The sequence below is a fragment of the Gorilla gorilla genome, chromosome 12, assembly GCF_029281585.2.
Source record: "Gorilla gorilla gorilla isolate KB3781 chromosome 12, NHGRI_mGorGor1-v2.1_pri, whole genome shotgun sequence".
NCBI lineage: Eukaryota > Metazoa > Chordata > Mammalia > Primates > Hominidae > Gorilla > Gorilla gorilla.
The window spans coordinates 123,251,216-123,273,320 of NC_073236.2; the positions used below are offsets into that span (position 1 = coordinate 123,251,216).

Here is a 22,105-nt window from a genome sequence, read left to right on the forward strand (position 1 = left end):
CCCCAAAATCTATACTCTCATTGATTTTGTGATCTATAGACATGCACCAAGCATGAAACACTTGAGGCACCCAGACATGCATGTTCCAAGCTAAGGTCCAACAAGACCGTGTTCTGCCTTCTTGTTTCAGCTTTCATACAGTGTCCTTTTTGTGATCTATTTAGTGCTACACTTCTTTCACATTTTTGTACTTGTTGAAAGTGATTTCACCATTTAAAATGACCTCTGGGGGCAAGGCATGGTGGTGCACGCCTGTAATCCCAGCACTTTGGGATGCCGAGGTGGGCGGATCACAACGTCAAGAGATCGAGACCATCCTGGCCAACATGGTGAAACCGTGTCTCTACTAGAAATAGAAAAAAGTTAGCTGGGCATGGTGGTGCACACCTGTAGTCCCAGTTACTCTGGAGCCTGAGGCAGTAGAATCGCTTGAACCTGGGAGGCAGAGGTTGCAGTGAGCCGAGATCACACCACTGCACTCCAGCCTGGCAACAGAGTGAGACTCCATCTTAAAAAAAAGACCTCTGAGCACAGTGCTGAAGTGTCATCTAGTGTTTCTAAGCGCAAGAAGGCTGTGAAGTTCCTTACAGAGAAAATACGTGTGTTAAATAAACTTCGTTCAGGCATGAGTTATAGGGCTGTTGACCGTGAGTTCAATATTAATGAGTCAATATTGTACATTAAATAAAGTATCTTTAAACAGAAACACATGTAAAGCAAGGTTATGTGTTGATTAGTTGACAAATATGTGACCAAAGGCTTGCAGGAACTTAACCCTACATTTCCCCTAGAAGCTATTGCTCAGCATTTATTCAGTGTTTAAGATGACTTTATAGAATATAGCTACTGCACATAAAAAGAATCAACTGTTTAGAAACTTATCCAATCATCACAGCTTGGTGAGTGCTCCTGTAGACGTGTGAGTGGTATTCTTTGGAAGTGCACAGGAAAGAACAATTGACTTGGTCTTGGAGAGTTGAAGGAGTCATTACAGAGGGGTTGCTTTTGAATCAGGTTTCAAAATAATGAGTATAAACTCAAAGAATGGACCAGGTGGAAAGGTCATTCAAGACAGTGGCGAATCGTGTGCAAAGGAAGGAAGGTCTGAAAGAGCCTGACATGCTCAGTGATTAAAAAGCAAGTAAAGTCAGAGTGCTTAAGTCGTGTGCTCCAACTCAGCCACAGGCAAGGGTTTCTAGCCATTACAAAGTTTCTCTACACAGTTTGGGCTGTGATTTTTGCAACAAGGAAGTGTGCTTCATGTCAGCTGTGAAAATTGGCTCAATGTTCATAATCAAATCTATTATGCTCCCTCTGAAGCCTAGTCCATGTTTCCGTAGAAACCCCTAGTTACATAAAGGGGCCCCGGCCAGCAATTGGCAAGAAAACCCACCACCTTTGTAAACGTTATAGTAATGCCAGGGAGAAAACATTATATAATTTCTGCCAGAGATTAGTGGGCTTGGAGGGCAAAAATAAAGATTCATTCCTTGCAGAGCAGTAAGCAGAGAGCACTACAGGGCCTCACGACACAGGAACCCTCCGTCTCCCTGCCATGTCCTTATCTATGAATTAACCCACTAGCCAGTGGGTTAATAAGCACTTTAACACAGTTTGTAATGGGCACTTCCTACATGCTCAGTCCAATTCAAGGCACCACGAGGCCACACACACACACACACACATACACACACACACACACAAACACTTCACATACTTTTTCTTTCACAGCTACAAAGCAGTTTATAATAGCCTTCACATCACCCTTCTTAGGTAGATTTTATTACTCCAATTTTATGGAAGAGGAAACAAAAACACCAAATGATAAAGTATCCAGTGAGTGGCAGAATTAGGATTTATGTTTGGCTTTGACTTCAAATCTATGGTTTCATCTGTGTCTCAGGAAAAAAAAAAAAAAAAAGTCCCTGTCCTTGAGAACCTTGTGCATATGAAAAGTGCTGCATGCCACTTCTGAGAAACAGCTGTCACACGTGATGTGTCAGAGGAGTAAGTGGCTCAGACTGTCAATTTTATAGAAATATTCAGAGGACAGAAGTTTGAGCCCAAAGTATCACACTGTCTCCAAGGCGCATCACTAGCATTGGAAGAAATAATTTTTGGTAGCTGAGATGGCAGAGGTAGGTATGTCAGCAAAAGTCCAGAAGCAGAAAGGATCCTTTGCAGAGACAAGGGAGTCAGGTGGTAAAGGGAAGTTGCTGAGGGATTTAGAGAGAATGTTTCACATGCCCTTGGATACGTCTCAGTGGGTGGAGAGGAGCCCTGGATAGAATCAACCTTCTGGGGCTTACCATTTTCACTGCTGCCTTCTCTTCTTTCTCCATTCACTGTTGCTAAGGACCTTAACCTATCGTCAGGCTCCTTATTCGGGGCTCTGGTTAAGGCCACTCAGTCCCCAGGAGCTCCTAGGATCAAGTGCAGATTCTCAGGCTGTTGTTCTAGTTCTCCATTCTCTGTCCCACGTTGTGGGATCCCCCTGGTATGCTGGCCACCCCGGATCACTTTTCACCCAGGCCTCCACTTTGTCTCTCTACTTGGATTGTCTTTGTCCGCATTTCCTGCCTATTGAAGTCTAACTTCCCACTTATATTTTAGCTTAAAAATGCGCTTTTCAAGAATCTGCTCTCAGTTTCCCCCAATCACAAAGAATTCTTTCTTTTCCTGGGTTCACACAGCAAATATCTCTGTTAGTCTTTTTCCACAGGCAGCCTGCCTGTGTCCTCCTCAAGACCAGGGAACTGTGTCCTTATTCCATTACTTAGCACAGTGCCTGGCACTTTGTCCATGCTTCATCAATCTCTTTTAAAAAAATAAATACATGAAAAAGATGTCCTTGAAACTAGAACAGCTCAGTATACATTTACTTTAATTAAGATATTAAGGTTCGTTTTAGCAAACATATTGTGAGTGACAACCATCTGAAATTCAATCTCAACTTACCTGCCTCCTAAATGGCAGTTTAATTTCACTATAATCTTTATTATAATAACCTTTAAACTTGTTATTAGTATTACTGATAAAGTTAAAAGACTTTCATCTGGTAATTTTGTCTTAGGAAACATTCAATTATTAAATTCCACACTGATCATTAGAAAACCCTATTATTTCATAATGGGCTGGGCAATACCATGCAGGTATCCCTTGATTATTGAAACAGAAGCCATCTCTAAGTGTGTGGAAGTGAAATCTCATGCATCAAATAGTTTACTCACAAACTTGAGCTGTATTATTAGAGACAGATGGGTGTAAAGTGGAAAGTCCTCTCATGGTCTGAAATGATAGTGTTTTATGGGGATGAATGGTGTTTGTGGCTGATTAGTCCTCACTCTTCCCAAAACCTGGCCAAACTCAAGGTGGACAGATTAAGCCAGAAAATTTTAGGGGTGTGTGTATGTGTGTGTCTGTATGTGTGTGTGTGTGTGTGTGTGTGTGTGTGTGTGTGTGTGTAGTAGACATGGTTTACCTCATGGCAAGAAGGTTTTCTCATAGAGCCACTCACAGATAAAACACCTTTGCCAGACGGCCGCGGTGGTTCACGCTTGTAATCCCAGCACTTTGGGAGGCCAAAGTGGGTGGATCACAAGGTCAAGAGTTCAAGACCAGCCTGACCAAGATGGTGAAACCCCGTCTCTACTAAAAATACAAAAATTAGCCGGATGTGGTGGCAGGCGCCCGTAGTCCCAGCTACTCTGGAGGGTGAGGCAGGAGAATTGCTTGAACCCCGGGGGATGGAGGTTGCAGTGAGCCGAGATCACGCCACTCCACTCCAGCCTGGGCGACAGAGTGAGACTCTGTCTCAAAAAACAAAAAAAAAAAAAAAAACACCTTTGCAGGAATTGACAACAGAGGCTGGTCTAGGGCATGGGGAAAACTCAAAAAGAGAATGGGAAAGTGTTTCTTCTGGTCCTAAGGACCCCTTCCAAGTGGGGAAATATTTCACTCTAACTAGACAGTGCCTTCCTGCCCTCTGTGAATTTTTGCCAAAAAACAGACCAAGAGCCTCTGTGGGCAGTTCAGGAGAGCCTTTCAGAGCGCAAAGGAAGCTTGGGCAACAAGTCCTCCCAGGGGAAACACCCTGGATCTCAGAAAGGAGAGGGGCCTGAACACCTTCTCCTGATGCTTCTCTCCTCCTCTGATCCCAGCCCACACAGGGCCCCAACCCATGCAGCTTCGGGCACGTACCTTGGCACACTATGGGGATTTAACACATGTTTCATGATGTTCTGGCTGATGGACTGGGAAAGGAAGCAGCCGAAGCCGGGGTCCCCAGGAGCTCTCCCTCCCCTCAACAGGAGCTCTGACTCACAACCTGTTTGGCACTGCTGAGTCCTCTCTGGTTTCCTGAATCTCCCTCTCGCTAATGCAAAAAGCCTCCATGGCAGATGTTTTAGAACAATGATCACGTCAATGACGCTGTAACCCACTACTTTCTTTTTGCATCATAGAATTTTTTAAGTGTTTTTGCAGACTTACTCTTTAAGGTTAATTACATTTTTTGGATTGAGCCTTTGGGAAGACTTTACGGTGGTCCCATCGGATAACTGCGGGCCCCAAGGCTGGAGATCTGTTAATAGGGTGGACAGAAAGGGACTGGGAGCGAGACTGGGTTCAGAATCTCAAGTAATTTGGAGTGTGCCTAGGGATTGGGATGATTTGGCTGGGCATTAATTTGAAGGTGAATATGCGTCTAGAGATTGCGGGCATTTCTTTTTCTTGGAGGGCAACCGTGGGTGTGGAGGAATTTGGTGTGCAGAAACAGAAAGGTCTGGTTCAGGCTTCCTCTGGGAAGGCAAGGCCAAGTGGCCAAGGCTGAGAAGGGGCAGGGGCGACCGTGCTGGGGCGGGTCCGCACCAGCTCCTGGGAGCAGAGAGCAGAGCCGGGCAAAGAGATGGGGTTGTCCAGGCGAGGGTGAGGACGCGGCCGGTGACAGCGCGGGTGGGGATCCCCCGGGGCCGGGGCGGGGCGGCTGCCGCGAGCCGGGCTGGGGGCGGGGCGGGGCGGGGCGGGGCGGGGCGGGGCTCCGAGGCCGTCTCGCAGGCTGCGGCGGCCGCGGGAGAGGCGTACACGGCGGCGGCGGAGCGGGCGGCAGAGCAGGGCGGCGGCGACTCGGTGAGCGCGGCGCGGCTGGGGGCGCGGCAGGGGCGCGGGTGGGGTTCTGCGGGCGCGGGGCTCGGCCTGCACGGGGCACCGCGGGGCACCGCGAGGCGAGGCGGGCGCCTCCCTGCCATCCTTCTCCTCCCGGACGCCCCTGCAGCCTTTGGGAGGGAGGGAGAGCGGAGGACACCGTCCGGGAGCCCTTCTTTAGCGATCGCCGGACAGAGGTCCGGCTTTGTGCCCCGTTGCCCTCTTTCTGAGAGGGCTGCCTCCTGATTGTGTTCCTTTCCCAGACCACCCTCCCTCGTCCCTCACTCACTTACCCCCCACCCCAGGTATCATAAGCTCCATTCTCGCAGGGAACCCCTAACACTCCCCTTCCCACCACCCGAGGCCCCGGGCTCCTGGGTACTCTCTACAGCCCCAAAGGGAGGGATGGCCCCTTCCCCAGGCCCTGCACACCTGGACCCTTCTGCTGCCACCTGCCACAGACGTTCTTAGCCAGCCAGAAAGCTGCTGTGCCTAGGACCCAGCACACCTTGCCGTCACCCTCTCTCCTCCCGCAGAACCCAGAACCTCAGTTTGGCAAAAGGCACTTTTCCAATACTGAGCTTTGGGAACAATTTGACCCACTTCCCAAAATGCTGGTCCCAGGCCAGCCATGCTTTTTGGTGGAGACACCTGTCTTGTCTGCCAGGAGACATTCTCTGTCAAAATGGGCCAGCCCGTCCCTGGGTCCTCCTCCAAGCTGCTCCTACTCGCTAGCCAGTGTCCCCAGAGACCAGGGCCAAGATCTTTGTCATTTAAGGCCTCCAAAGCTAGTTCCCCACCCATCCCCAGAATTCCCCCAGCCACTGTTTTGGGGGTGCCAGGTCCAGAACTGATGGAGCAATCTTTCTGGGTCCAGGGCCTGATGTCCTCTCCCACACCCTTGTTTACCCGCCTGCTCCCCAGGGAACCCAAGACAGGGTCATGGGGCTGGAGTTTAGGGCCCTGATCTCCCCTGAAGCTCTGTGACCCTCCTTTTCTCCCTGTTAGAAACTTTCCTCTCTGTCACCAGTCACTATCTCCTCTGGATGGGACCTGGGCCATCTGCACAGTGTCGAGTCCCCAGGGCACAGAATGCTGATCTGGGACCCTGGAAGGCTGGGACTTGTGCTGGGGCAGCAGGAGGAGAGTGGCTGCTAGCCAGGTCTGGGCTTGGGTACCAGAGTTCTTTGGGTGGATCGTTGTCGGCTTTCACTGATCTCTGGTTGGGGTTCGAGGGCTTGCTTTGCAGTGGAGACAGGAGGCAGAGCAGGGGCTGTTTTTCCTGCGTGCTTCTGACTGTCTTGTGTTGCTATGGTGACAGTTTTGCCTGTCTTCCTCCTTCTGACTCTTCTGGGAGCTGGTTTTTATTGGTCCGTTGTCCTGTCTTTCATGGCTCTAATTTCTCCTTTCTACTTGCTCTGAAATAAACAGTCATAAACATGGGCGCTGGGCCCAGGCTGGGGGCTGGCAGAACTTCACCTCCTGCTGGCCCTGGGTTCCTGTGAGGGGAGAGTGGGAAAGCGAGGTGGAAACAGACCTGCCCACATTCCCTCCTGCCTCTGGGCTCTGGCTCTGGGAAGGGGGCAGCAGCAGCATCACGGGCTTGGGCACATAGTGGGCGCATACTGCCTCAGTGCTAAAAATAGATACCAAATGTGGCAAAGGACCTCACTGGTGTTATTTCCTTTCATCTTCGCAATAGCCCCATGGGGCAGGGGCTCTTTCCACTTTGCAGTTGAGGAAACTAAGCTCAGAGCAAGTGAGTTATTTCCCTAAGGTCACACTGATTTGAGCACACAGTCAGCCCTCAGTTTTGGTTGAATGAATGGAAAAGTGATGAAGCTGACATACACGCATCTCTGTTGGGCTCCCTGGCCCTGTCCGAGGGATCACAGGGACTTCCTTAGTCCAGCTGCCTAAACCCACACTATAGGAGGCTCTTTAGAAGGTGTCTCCACTTTTCCTGTCCCTGCTGGATTACTGTGGAGGGAGCTGCCAGGAAGCTGTCTGGAGTGTCCCAAGTGTACCCTTGACCTGAACTGTTGAGGACCCCAGCTGAGAGCAGAGCAAAGCCACTTGTGACTTCCTGTTTTTACTCAGCACCAAGAAGAATTCAGTTTGCGTTTGCTCCCAGGCCTAGATGCAACTAGATAAGTCAGGGACCCAGAGTCAAGTAGACCCTCCCAAGCCAGCCCTGGGCAAGGAGTTTATAGCTCCCCAGGGCCATAGGGGCACCCACTGTCAGCTGTCAGTGACACTCTCCAGTGAGGCTGTTCCTTCCCTTCCCTGGTGTTTTTTTCTCCAGTACACGCTCTTCTTTTCCATTCCCTGCCAGTCCCTTCACATTGCCATGCTCTAGGTTTGTTAAAAATAAGCTGAGCACGTATTATGGTAGCACAAAAAGACCAGAGAATCAGCAGCCTCAGAGTCAAATGTTGGTCCTGAGAAAGTCAGTTCACTCATATAGCCTCAGTTTCTCCGTCTTTAAAATGGGGTTGACAGCATCTATCCTACTGGCCACATTTTCTTGTTCTTTTAGGATGGCATAGAATAGCCTACCGGGAATGCTTTGAACACTTTGAAAGGCTGAAGGACCCATAATGTCCTAGTTCTATTGGGAGATCTCAATCTTAAAGAGAGCCCTGGACCACTGTCCAGAGATTGAAAACTAATTTAGGCATAATTAAGCTATAAAATCTCAGGGTTAGAGGCATCCTCCAGAGGCATTTTGCCCAGCCTTGATGTTGAATCCTCTAACTTATTTATGTATCTTACATTTATTGAGTATCTGCTCTGTACCAAATACAGTTTTGGGAACTGGGGGTTTGAAAAATGAGCAGCATTTCTGTTTTCAAAAAAAAAATTTAGTCATGGAAAAAGATCCTTGTAATACAGTTAGACAGGTGGTATGATAAAAGGAAGGGCAGGCTGATGTAGGGCCCAGAGGTGGCCACTTGACTAGGTCACCCATGAGGGTTGAATCAGGTGATTTGTGCTTTGGGGCTGAAATACATTTGTCCTTCCACTGTCCACTTGAGGAGCAATGGAGTGATGGTTGGAGAGCCACACATCAGCCCTTGTGGGCAGGGTAGGGGAGAGAAGCATGGCAGGGAGCCAGGACTGCCTTTCTTACTGAGTTTTGACTCATCCTCTCGTAGAAGTCTCCGGTTCCCACTTCATCATGGTTAGAATCTTGTCTCAGGAGCTGCATGAATTACCTGACAAGACATCATGGTGATTGGAAAGAAAGTGGTCTTAAGAGTCAGGCATGAGTTCAAACTCCACTACTGCTTTGTCTTAACTGTGGTTGAAGGTGCATCTAACCTCTCTGGGTCTCAATTCTTACATCTGAGACATTGAAATAATTATACTTGCCTTCTAAGATTTAAATGATCTTATGTATTTAAAGGGTCTGGCATGGTGCCCACCTCACAGTAGACTTGCTGTTATTTAGTTATATTGATTAGAAAAGCGTTCTCAGTTACTGGACCTCTGGGTCCCCTTAAAACCATGGTACAAAGCTCTTTGGATGAATTCTAGCCTTTGGAGATCCATTCATTATCTGAGAAGGTTAAAAATTGCCCATGCTCAGGCTCCTAGCACTGCTGGTTAATTTTCAAGTTATTGCTCACTAGATAAGCTATGTTCTGCAATACCACAACAATGCACGAATCACCAACACTCTTTTTTTCAAAGGAGAATAAATTTGAAGTGGCAACAAACACCCTGAGTTTTAGAAACATATTCTATCTGTGAGAATACTTTAAAATGAATGCCTCATATTTTTTATTCTGAGCATGTTGAACTTCTTTAAGTTACTATAAACATTAATATACATTTTCTCAATTATCACTACAATTCTATGACATTAGTATTATTGTCCCCATTTTACAGTTAAGAAAATGGGGAAAGGTAAAGTCCCTTGCCTCGTGTCTAGAAGCTAGGAAGTGGCAGGACCAGAATTTAAAGCTAAGTTCTACTTGCTCTTTGTGCCGTAGTACACAGTGTTGTCGTTTCCTTGGCTGGCGTGTCAGTGACCTAAAATAATTGTGTTTGGAGAATGCAGGCAGACTTTAACAGGGGTGGAACCGGTCAGTGTTGTAACTCAGTCTCTTAGTAAATATTTAGAGAGTTTATTAGGATTTTGCTGTCACCACAGCCTTAAGAATTGCTTCTGCAGTTGGCTGGGATGTTATTTCTATAAGTGATGAATAGAAGAGGAGTTTGACACATCTGAGTTAAAGGAAAATGTTTGATGATGCTAGAAGTAGCTTCCTTTGCACAAGAATGGATTGCTGATTTGTCACTGAAATAAACTGAACCTTTAAGCAGGCCAAGATTTTATGATTGAACTTATGAATGGAAAGCATAACAGTTGCTTTCCAGGGATACAGAGACAGGAGAAACAAGGTCAGAACATATGGATGGATGGCTCTTCAGATACAAAGGTGACTTGGATTCAGTTTATTTATTTTTTCTTTTTTTGAGACAGGGTCTTGCTCTGTCACCCAGGCTACAGTGCAGGGGTGCCATCATGGCTCACTGCAGCCTTGACCTCCTCAGCTCAAGTGATCCTCCCACCCCAGCCTCTGAGTAGGTGGGACCACAGGTGTGCACCACCAAGATCTTTTCACTTTTTGTAGAGGTAGGGTTTCGCCATGTTGCCCAGGCTGGTCTTGAACTCCTGCGCTCAAGCAGTCCTTCTGCTTTGGCCTCCCAAAGTGCTGGGATATAGTCTGTCAGTACAGCTATCACCTAGGAAGCTGGAAGTATTGAAAAGCAGTTATAGAATTGCTCATTAGCCTTTCTTGGGTAATTTGGAAGCCTAATTTCCCTGGCCTAAGAATCCCATTTCCCCCACGAATCCAGGTGCTGAGAATGGGTGCCATGTTTCCCAGCAGTGTGTTTACCAGGCCCAGCTTAGCACTGCAGACAGATGTGTTTCTATTTGCAATTATCTCAGGGCCTGAGTCTGGTGTCTGCTTATTTAATGACTTCACTTTCTAATAAAAATTCTGTATGGCATAGATAATTAGATTTTTTAAATGAAACTGGGGAAATGGAGTGCCCCAAAGAGTTTAATTGCAGTTTTATGATGGATCAAGCATAAAAATGAGATTATTCATTTGACAAATATGTACGGGGTGGGTTCTTGCTCTGTGTTGTGCTAGGATACAGTGATCAATATGACATTACCCCTGCCCTCAAGTAGTTCTCCCTCCATGGGAGAATCAGGGGAGGAAACACATGGCCCAGTGGAGCCTGGCCAGTGTTATACAGAGTGCAGTGTGCTGGGAGAAGAGGGAAGTATTGTTTTGACTCTTACTTCAATAGAGTCAATTTCCCTCCACACGGGCGCTCTCCGTGGACCACCTGAATTACACCTGATGTTGCATAGAGAGGGAGCACGAAACAGAAACACGCTTGTCCTGGAAGGCTGCCCACCTAAGCTCAGCTGTCAGCTGCAGTCCTCACTTCCTCGTAAGGGAAGAGCAGATCTCTGTGCTTCAGTTTCGCTGTTGGTGAAATGGGAAGACTGGATTTGATGACTTGAAAGTGCCTTTCCACATCTAGCCTGATGATTCTAATAAGCTCTTGGACTCATTTCCTCTAGTGACAGGTGAAGAGGCAAAACCTAGCCGTTTTAGTTAGCAGGGTTGCCAAGAGAGAGCTGGGATGCAGAGAACCAAGTGTGTTTTCAAGGAATCCTCTCAAGGAGGCGAGAAGCCCTGTTTTCCTTCCCAGAAAGGGAGCCACTTTCTGGCTGAGCATCCTGATAAAAGGCTGATGACAGTGGGAAGAGACAAGCAGAGACACAGGAGTGGCACAGAGGGACCAGCTTACTCCCATATTCCAGAGCCTTCACCACAGTGAATGCAGAAGAAGGTTGACCTCACAGATGCCTTGGTTACTGCAATGTGCTCTTCTGTTTTAAGTTAATGTTGTTTTTTAAAAATCATTATTTGGTTTGATGATTCCTCAGTTTCAAAATTAAATGCACAATCATTTTTCGATCACGAGGAACAATGAGTGACACGCTCTTATCCCAACACTCTTCAAGTTCTCTCATTCGCACTGGCAACCAGATGCAGGCCTTTCCAGCCACAACGATGAGGCTGGCTCCCAGTCACCTCATGTGAGAAGCTTCATGCTATGGTTGGGGCAAGAGCAAGTGGAGAGTCCAAGAAGACCCGGGGTCTTGTAGTCACACTGCCCACTCACAAGCAGCCTGGGCTTTGACAAGCTGTCGATCTCCTGAGTCTTGTGTTCCTACTGAGCCATGTAGGGTATTGTCAGCAGGACAATGATAAACATTTTGTACCCACTTTTAGCAATCTTCTGAAGAACGTTTGAAACAGATATTATCCCCATTTTATGGATGGGGAAATGGAAGTCCAGAGGTGTTAAGGAATTTGCAGAATGTCACCTCATTAGAAAAGTGGCATAGCTGGTATCTGAAACCACATCTGTGTGCCTTCAAAGCCTGATCTCTCTGTATCACCCACACTATAAACAAGAGCTGTGCATATGTGAGGAGCATGGAGTTAATTAGCATGTGTCTTGGGTAGAACACTCATCTCAAAGAGGTGGTGAGTTTCTGCTAGCCAGAGGAGCCTCCATACCTTAGAACTGAATGAAATATAGCTTGTGTTTCAAGTGCTTCCCTGTGACTGGTGTGTCTGTGTTTGGCTGACGTCCTTCAGGGTGTCCTTTGCTCAGCCCACCTCCACGGAGGATGCCACACAGAAATAATGAGCTGAGCCTACACTGAGTGCAGCATATGGCCTTGTTGAGCTGTGGATCGCTCCCAGTTGAGGCAGGTGGTATCCAACTTACTTCTCAGGCCCTTCCTTGGTACAGCTTGCAGTTAAGGGGAGGAACACAAGATAACTATGTTCTCAGCTTACAGAGTGACAGGCGTGCATGGTGATGAACACCCCTGCTCTTTCTCCTCTATTCCACAGAAACTGGGGGATTAGATAGCTAGGTAGTTGGATGGAATGAAGAGAAAAGAAAAGGAAGAGAAAAGGAAGGGAGGAAGGAAAAGAAAAGAAAAAAAGGAAAGGAAAGAAAGGGAAAGACAGGAAAAGAGGAAGAAAGAGAAACTGAGACCAGTGGCTTTTCCAAGGCTGAGACAAGAACTCAGCTACCACAGCTCTTTGAAATCCAGACAAGTGACATCTGCTCCTTGAAGTTCTGGAGCAAGTGTTTGGAAGCAAACAGACCTGGGTTGGATGGAATCTTGGCCCTTTCCTTGGGCAAATTCCTTAAGCTTGCTAAGTTTTCCAGTTTGTGAACTAAAGTTAATAACGTTTGTGTCTCAGGAATATTGTGAGGAATATGTGAATTAAATATACATCCATCTTCCTTTTGCCCTGATCTTTGAATAAAATTTGTTTGTAAAGTTTTTGCTGTGTCCTCTAGGTTCCTCTTTATTTGTTTCTCTGGGTGGGAAATGACGTGAAACTTCTCCTTTCTCTGACAACACATTCCTGAATTGTCCCTGAAAAAGCCCCACATAGTCAACCCCTCTAGACTTCTGTTTCTAGCTTTCGAGCCTTCAATTTATGCCTGAAGTGAACCTAGCCACATTATTTCCTAGATTGTAACAAGGATAATGATTCTCATCAGCATCAAGCACTGTACATGCACTATATGATCAATCTCCTTATCCTAAGTCTTTTTCTTATTTTTTAAACATGTATTTTTTTTTCTGGAGTCCTGCAGTTTTAAATCCAGGTCCTTGAATACCTTCAGAATTAATAAATGGGGTCATAAGCTATTTTTTGACACATACACATTCGCTTATTTTTAAGTCCAAAATCCAAAAAGCTCTGAAAATGGGAAGTTTATTTCATCATGCATTTGAAAGCAAAAGCTGGCCCAGAGACTCTATAACTTTTATGTATTACACTCAAGATGAATGAGGTTTTCAGCAGAAAGATGAGTGTCCCAGACCCTGCTGGGCATGTATGTAATACCTGGCTTATGCACTCTTTACCTTTCTAAAAGACATTTCTGAATTTGGAAGCACATCTGAGCAAAGAGTCTCAAAGAAGGGTTTGTGGATCTTGCAGAAAGCCTAAAAGAACTGACTGTGTCGGCAAAGTCCAGATGACACAAGTGAATATCCTACCTTTGGATATTAGAGGGTATGGTGACATGGCCCATCTCATGCTTATCAAAAGCATTAGTGGCCATTTTTATATTTTGTCAATTAACTGAATTAAATGACCATTCTTGGCACAAAAACAAAACAACAGCCAAAAAAAAAAAAAAAACATCAAAAAACATGGGCTCTCAAATTTCACTGGGACAAAGTCATTTAAAAAAAATTTCCTGAGAAGTAAAAATAAGCTGGGAATTTTTTATTGAGTGTGGCTTATAATTAAGTTTTGGTTTTGGCCTTGGGGGTGATGGTAGAGGGAATTTTTAAATCTTACTCATCATTTTACCCATGTGAGGAAGAGCCAGGGCTGAAAGAGTGAGCATGGGGAAGTGAAAAGCCTCAGCCGAGCGTGAGAACATTTTGGTTCTTATTTTGGGTCTGTTCTTTGGTTGTAAAGTGAGCTTGAGCTTGTCACTTCTCTTCCTTGGCCCCTAGGAACTGAGTGTCTAAGTAAATGACTTCTTCCTTTGTCTCTCTGAGAATTAAGACATGGAGGCTAGGATGTCAATAGAGGAGGAGAGTGGGAAGCACTGAGCTGTCTGTCTGGCTGTACTGGTAACTTCTGCCAGCCCCAGGCTGACCTCTGGAGGGATGTAGAAAGTTTCCCTGTGCTCTCTGCTGGGTTCCCTCTCAGGTCTTCCTTTACTTCTTCCACAGCTCAAGTGTTTCTGTGCCTTTGGCTGGTTTGCATCAGATGTATTTTGGCCCTGGTGCCTCTACTGCCATTCACACCACTGACACTCACGAGGTCTCATTGGCTGCTTGACCAAGCATGGCCATTGGCAGTGGCCCTAATGGCAATGGCCATTCCAGCAATTGCTCTGCATTTCTCTCCTGTTTTCTCTTTCTTTATGTCTTTGTCTTTTGAGTTTATTATTAATGCATCATAATTCTGACATTTTCCAGATCAAAAGATTAACATTTCTTTCAGAATCTGATGATGCTTAAAAATCAGCAGCTCCTCCTCTCTGAGGACCCACTGTGTCCTTCTGGAGGAGGGTCTCACCCACTCACAACCAGTGATAGCCAAGTGGCTTCCACCACGGAGGAGTGACCTTAACTTCCAGGATCCTAAAGGCCTTTGGTTTGCATAGACTATTGGAGCCACTAGGGAGCTGTAAATATGGTTCACATCAGCGCACATGGAGAAGAGGGTGCCTCTGGGGATGGCTGGCCCTTAGAAACTAGAGAGGCCTGGACTTGTGAGTGTATAAGTATGATGTGTGTGGTTTGAATGGATGTGTGTGGTTGGAATATATGTGTGTTTATGTGTGGCTTGTGAGTGGGTGTGTGGGTGTGGATATGTGGATGTGTATAGCTGTGTGTGTATAGGTATGTGTGAGTGTGGGTATGTGTGTGTGCAGTTTGTGAGTGGGTGTGTGGGGGTGAATATGTGGATGTGTACAGGTGTATGTGTAAATGTGTACATGTGCATTGGGGGAATCCTTTTCATTCCAAGGAAGCGCTGCAGAGGGCAGGAATCTGCCAGGCACTCTCTGGACAAGGCTCTGCCCTGGCCTTTGTGTAGCTCACAGGTGGAACTGACTACTCAGATGCCCCTGCAAGCCAAGGGACCTTTTGTCTTTCAAGGACCGGTAACCACCAAGAAAGGCAATTCTGACATTAACTGGCAGAAAGCAACTGAATTACATTTCTTAGGGAGAAATATCCAATTCTGCTGCTTCAGAAACATAGAACCCTGTAAATCTTATGCTACACATTTTTAAAACACCCAAATCATTTGCATATGCAACTTTAGAAATAAAAATAAGTGAAAGAAAAACCCAATTCAGGTTTAAAAAAAAAAAGACCAAGAATGCATTCAATTTTATGTAATAGTCAGTTGGGGAAAGTAGGAAAAAGATTATGAAAGAGAAAAGAAAGGGAGGGAGCAGGAGAAGCTGTGCTGCAGCTGTCTGAGCCCCTGTGTGATCAGGCCGTGCTCCAGTTGCCGCACATTTACAACTCCTTCAGGTTCAAGTTCTTTAGGGTCAAACCCAAGCAGGGCTTAGCAGAGTTGAGACACTGGATGTGAGGGAGAAGGAACAGAAGAGAATGTGAAATATTGTTGCAGTTTTGCTTACCAAACTGCGGAGGATCAGGAAGACCATGTGGGCGTGGAGTGAGCACTGTCCAAGGAGTCCCCTGGGTATAAGCCTAGCTCTGCCACTGACCTTCTGCCTAACTTGTTGTAAGCCCCCTCCCCTCCCTGAGCCTCAGTTCCTCCATTTTTAACAAGTATGTTTGACTAGATGAAGTCTAAAGCCATTCCTGGGTTGGTGAGGCAAGCCCACACACTGGGCCCCACACCCCAAGCCCAGAGGCATTCTCAAGATGGAAGAGGAGGTTGTTCAGCTCTGGCCTGCAATTACTGAAGCAAAGAGCCCTCTTCCCCATGGGTCTGAATTGGGGTTTCCTCTTTCATCACTTGGGGTGAGCGAGTGAGCTTGTACAGGTGTAGATGGAGTGCTAAGTGCATATCTCCCGTTTTTTCTCCCTTTAAAACATCTGTGTGTCAAGGCCTCGTCCCTCTTTCTCCCTTTCACACTACATGCTCAACCTGCTAGTAAGGTCATGGGTTGTGTAAATTTATCTGTTAAACCTCAGATTCAGGAAATAGATTGAGTAGCTCACAGAAACTAAAATAGCTACAGTGTGATCACTATTTGTGGTATATGAATGTGAGTTATTTTTTTCTAACCAGTGACTTATAGCTTGCCCAGTCCAGTCATGACCCTTAATTTTTCATAGTATTCCCCAATTTTTAATTATGTTAACAACAGTGAATTATGCTATTCAGTATACATTTAGCACCTATTAATTCTAACTATTTGGATAGTATTTTTGTATACATTTTTTCATCCCACAGACACCTTCTAAGGTGATATTTTCATTTCTTTTTTAAAAATAAAGACAATGAAGCTAAGAAGGTTTTTTTAAAATTTGCTTTAAGACATGGGACTGAAAAGGGCTGAAAATGGGGCACCAGGATTTGGTTGAAGTCGGCCTGGCTCTAAAACTTCTACACGTTTCCATACCACACAGCTCACACTGCTTCCAGGCCACAATTTTATTTTTTTTTAAGAAAATAAAATCCTTTTTCCTGCCATGACTGGAGTCTCTTAAGCCTCAGAAAATATGATCATAGCTTGATTTCTTTGCCTTTTTCCAGAATGGAGTCCCATGTCACGCCCTACCTTAATGTAAATTTCATGCAAATAGTATATGGTATTTCTACTTAACAAACTTTGACCATGTATTCCCAAAGTGCCAGACAGTTTTCTGGACACTTCCAGATGTGTCATTCGATGGAAGAAGAAGTTGTGCTTTTTATTTTATAGAGAGCAAAACCAAGACTCAGAGAGATGCAAACATTTTGGCTTGCTTGGTGAATCAGTGATTCACAGGCTGCAGTTTTATAGAGCGCTTGGGGTTTTGCCTTGCCCTGGAACAGAAACACTCCTTGTTGAACCAGGAGATCAAGCTGACCCACCAGCTCCCACATCATAGGGCTGGGCTTCCCCAGTATCTGTCCGCTGGTCATAACTCAATCTGCTGGCTGTGGAGAAAGGCAACTTCCTCTTGTCTCTTCCCATGTTGTTTCAGCCTGCCCCACTACTGGCTCAGTTTAGCTCACCCAAAGTCCATTTTCAGTTTCATGGCTCATCATAGACTTGCAAATACTATGCGTTAGCTTCGTATTACAGAAGAGAAAATGGTAATGTGATTTACCCAGGATCACACATGAGCTACATCCTCTTTTCAAAATGCCCTTTCTTTGCCTGGACAGACCCTTTGAGATTTGCTTCTGGTGTAACATTTGCCATAAACCTTCCCCAGGTCCCCGTCAAATTCATCCATCCATCTGTCCATCCACTTATTCAACAGATACTTATTGAGCACCTACAATGAGTTGTGCACTTCTCTGGGTCTGTTTCTGGGGATTCAGCAGTAAACCAAACACACAAAACTCCCTAACCCATGGAGCTTATATTTTGTTGGGGAAAGATGGACCATAAACACATAAACAAGTAAAATGTATATCATGTTAGATGGTGGTAAGTTCCATGAAGGAAAATGAAGCAGAGATGGGTATACAGAAGGATGGGTGGATGACAGCAAGTTTGGGGAAAGAGTTGCTATTTTAAATAGGGTTGTCAGAGAAGGTGAGGATTGAGTGAAGGCCTGAAGGACGTAAAATAATCATTGTGGATAATCGGGGGAAACTGTTCCAGTCTGAGCCTCAGCGAGGGCCAAACCAGAGTGGAGTGTGTCTGGCCAGACGAAGAAACTGCAGGGAGGCCAGGGCCAGAGCTGAGTGGACAAGTGACCGGTTGCAGGCCATGGGGTCATGGAGACATCACAGACCAGCCTGTGATTTCAAGGCCCTCCTGGCACTCCCTCTGACCCAGGATGTTTTTGCTGTCTGCAGTTCACTGGCCTGTTCTCAGGCTGGCCTGTGCACCATGCAGGGCAGGCCCAGGCTTGTCTTCAATCTTCACATCCCCAGCACATAGCAAAGGGTCTGGGATAGAAAGAGAGCCCAGCTTTTATGAAGACTTTTGCTCCTATTTATTTTTTTAAGTCCAAGAGTCCTAGTTAAATATTATTTGTGATTTTTTTAAATAAACATTGGAACTTTGAAGAAATGCTGGCTGTAAATCCCCATTAACCAGCTGGACAAGCATCAGATGGGCAGGATTGCTAAGGAAAGGATAAGGTGCCAGGAGAAAGCTGGAAGTGAAAGCTGTGGAGAGGAGAGTGTTAATTGGAGTCCAGAGGAAGAGGGCTTCTTCAGAATCCCTAAGGATTAACTGCTCGTCCGATCCCTGCTGGGGACTGGTGTTTATAAAAACTGACCGAAGGCTGGAACAGGGAGGCTCTCGAGAAACCCTCAAAGTGTGTCAGGATTTCAGCCAAGACTTTCCACTCTCCACTTTGCTGACGCAGAGGGTAGCAGGGGGTAGCAGGGGGTAGCAGGGGGAGTCTGTGGGACCCGGAAGACTTCATCTCTGGCGACCTTTCCAGAAGGAAAAGAACCTCCCCTGGCAGGGCCTTTCCCTTTACAGAGCAAAATGCTCATCTCAGAGGAGCTTGAATTTCTTCAAATGCAGGGAAAAATCCTAGCAAATATAATAGGGTATACGGCAAGGGGAGAGAGGATGGCTAAGAAAAGCATTTGGCCCCAGTGAGGCTCGGGGACCTCTGGAGGCTGCCAGCTCCCACCTCATATCCTCTGCCCATCTGAATCCTGCTCCTCAGGACAAAAAGTGGCTTATAGCAACTTGTAGCAACTTAGAGCGGGTGGGACAAGTAGCTCATAGGGTTAGAGTGTGAGGGGGGTAGGTAAGAGCTCACTGAAGACGGAAGCTAGAGGACATCCTGAAGCTGTGGGAAGATGTTAGGGAATTTTCACAAAGGAATAATAGAAATGGATTTCCAACCAGAAGTATGTGTGGGTGTCAAAGGATGGACCCCATAGTTACAAAGTTGTGGAGTGTTCATTAACGAGAGCTGGGGAGGGAAGATTGCTTTCAGCTGCTGGATCAGGTAGTAGGTTTGCTTAAAAATATTAAAAAGGGAAAAAGCAAAGACTTGCCTTTTCCTTATTCAAAAACTGTTTTTTGAGAACTGACTGTGCTTAGGTGCTGGGGTTGTTCTGACAGATAAACCCCTTCCTCATGGAACCCATTCCAAGCAGCCTCCTTGAAGAACCTTATCTGAAGGTACTTGAGATAAGATGACTGGAATTTCCTGCATTCAACTGCATATTACAAGTTTTTAGAATGGGGAAATTAAAAAAAAATTCACGGCACCTGATATTAAAATAATAAAAAGTTAATTCTTGGTCTGCCAATGACCTGCTCAAAGTGAGTGGACAGCCTCCCTGGGTCTTCATCTCCTCATCCTCCAGTGGAGCTAATCTTCCTTCCTGCCTCCTTTTCAGGAATATTTTGAAGACAACAAGCTTTGAAAACAAGTTGAAAGCTCTGTATAAATTTCAGGGCGTGACTCACATGCCTGTGCGGGACCCATGTTCACAAGGTGCTACCTGGTGAGAGGTTTTGGATGAAGGATAGAGTCTGTTCACAGATCAATTTTTATCAACTTTACTTCTCCAGGTTTGTCTGCAACTGTTTAGGGATTTTTTCCAGCTGTCAGAAATACTTTTCCTGATTTTATATTAGTATTTGGCTTCTGCACTGCAGTGAGGTGCTTTACAAACATGCACACGTATATGTTTACCTAATTTTTCTACGATGATAATTTAATGTAGTTGATACGACAGTATAAGAAGGCAAAGGCCAGGATTGTTGCTCCAGGTACGAGGAGGCTTGAAAACAGCATCTGTGGGTATACAGGAGTGGGAGGTGTTAGAAGTCAGCCTAGCTTGGGTCAGGGTAGGAAACCAAGGGTGTGAATTGTCATGAAAGCCACATGCAAGGTGCCAACCCTCCCAGACCCCCCAGAAATAGCTGTTGAAAATTGGGCTTTCTGGTAAAAAGATCAGCTGCTGCAGCACGCCTTCCATATATGTCAGCAAGTGGGGCCGGATAGCGTAGAGCGAGCCTGAAATGTGTCTAAATAAATGATTATGGTGACTCACTCGCCCCCGTTGAATGGAATGTTTTTTTAAAGTGAAAGTAAGAGAGAAAGAAGATAATAAAGCAAAGAAAAAGAACAATAAGGTTTGAATTTAAAACAATAGGAGCAAAAAATTGAATTAGTCACTCATGTCAAAGCCTGTGAGCCTCTGTCCTGAATTGCTACCTTCCTCCTTGACTTGCCTTAAGGTCACGGTCTTTCTGTTTGAATTTCCTGGTGAAATAACACACCCTCTGATTGTTGCCATTCCCGGTGCCAGTTGCAGGCATGTAATGGGCATTCTGAGATATTTGTCACAGAGCCACTACAGAGCTTGTCTGTTGAGCTCAGAAGGCCTTTCCATGGCCAGAGAGGAGCATCCAGTCTCTCTGAGATGTTTAGGGTTGCTTTGTGGAGCCTCTGAGTGTGAGAGCTGGGGCTGCCAGCCCATGAAGCTTAGCAGAGAAGGTTCTGCATTTGTTCTATTGTAGGCCTCTTGGTCTGTTGTTGCATCATCCCTGATATCAGGAACTGGTCCAGAGACCAATGAAACCTTTATGATTTGCTAGTGTTTTAATCGATCTGCAGTTTGCAGAGATTTTTATATTGAAGTGAGTCAGTCTTGTTTTATACTATATACTCATTCAGCTGAGTATATAGCTTTGCTCCTCTTTTTGGTTGATTTCTGGGCCATTGCTTAACCACTCTTACGTCTTAGGGATGTCATCCATAAAATTGACATAATTTCGTCTCAGCAGACCCCAACATAATACCTGTGAATATAAAATTATTTAATCTGGAAAAATGTGGAGTATGTCACTTTTGCTGCAGTCAGAGATAACCCCCAAATCTCAGTGGCTGATGGCGACGACTGTCTTGCTGTGCCACATGTCAGGGGCTGCAGGTTGGCTTCTGTGGCACTGGTGTACATTTCTTCTCATTCTGGAACCTGGGCTGAGGGGGTGTCTGCTTCTTGGAATGTGTCATGCTCATGACAGAAGCGATCGAGCAAGGTGGCAGAAACTTGAGACTCTTGTTGAAACTTCTACTGGGATGTGGCTTTCTTTATTCTATTTTCACTCCATTTGGTAAACAAGGCAAATGTCCAAGTCCTATACCAATTGTAACCTCCTCCCAGGGAGGGGAAGTGGTACATCCAAGTCATCTGGCAACCAGCAGGATGGTACTGTACAACCGTGCTCTGTACTGTATAACTGTCCCCTGTACTGTGTAACCATGTCCTGTACTGTACAACCGTGCCCTGTACTGTATAGCCATCCCCTGTACTGTACAACTGTGTCCTGTACTGTACAACTGTGTCCTGTACTGCAACTGTTCCCTGTGCTGTACAATCATGCCCTGTACTGTACAACTGTCTCCTGTACTGTACAACCATGCCCTGTACTGTACAACCATCCACTGTACTGTATAAACATGCCCTGTATTACACAACTAACTGTCCTCTGTACTGTAGAGCCATGCCCTGTGTACTGTACAGCCATGCCCTGTACTGTACAACTGTCCCCCGTACTGTATAACCATGCCCTGTACTGTACAACTGTCCCCCATACTGTATAACCATGCCCTGTACTATACAACCATCCCCTGTACTGTACAACTGTCCCCTGTAGTGTACAACCGTCCCCTGTACTGTGCAACCATCTCCTGTGCTGTACATCCTTCCTCTGTACTGTAATCGTCCCTGGGAGAGAGACTATCCCTCTCCCAAGATATCAAAATCTGCAGAAGATCAAGTCCCTTATATAAAATGACATAGTATTTGCATATAACCTACGTATCTCCTCCTATATACTTTCAATAACCTCTAGATTACAATACCTAATACAATGTAAATGCTAAGTGAATAGTTGTTATACTATGTTGTTTTTTAAATTTTTATTATGCTTTATTGTTGTTATTTTTTTATTTTTTTTTTCTGAGTATTTTCCAACCTGGTCGGTTGAATTCCAAGGATGTGGAACTGTGAATATGAAAGGCTGACTATAAAATCTTTTACAATTGAGGAAATAATGCAGTGTAACAAGTACATTGTAAGCTTATTAAACACGGTGTGAACATTATGTTCTTAGTAAAATAATATTTGACTGGATACTAAGAATGGAGCTTATGTCTGGTATCAATATTTATTGGGAAATATCACACTAGAATGTAGTGGTCTATGATGGAGGAAATTTTGTGTCACCCACC

At 45.5% G+C, this 22,105-nt stretch overlaps 1 protein-coding gene across 3 annotated transcripts in view; it reads left to right on the forward strand.

Moving 5' to 3' along the window:
- The first annotated feature begins 5,023 nt into the window (after positions 1–5,023).
- The window catches only part of CYRIA (CYFIP related Rac1 interactor A), a 109,879-nt gene continuing 92,797 nt past the window's right edge, over positions 5,024–22,105 (forward strand). Inside the window, exon 1 of one of the 3 annotated variants that reach the window (XM_031008145.3) lies at positions 5,024–5,127. The gene's annotated coding sequence lies outside the window, so the exon portion shown is untranslated. The remainder of the gene's footprint in view (positions 5,128–22,105) is intronic. The other 2 variants (XM_055378744.2, XM_055378746.2) reach the window with 2 other exon arrangements.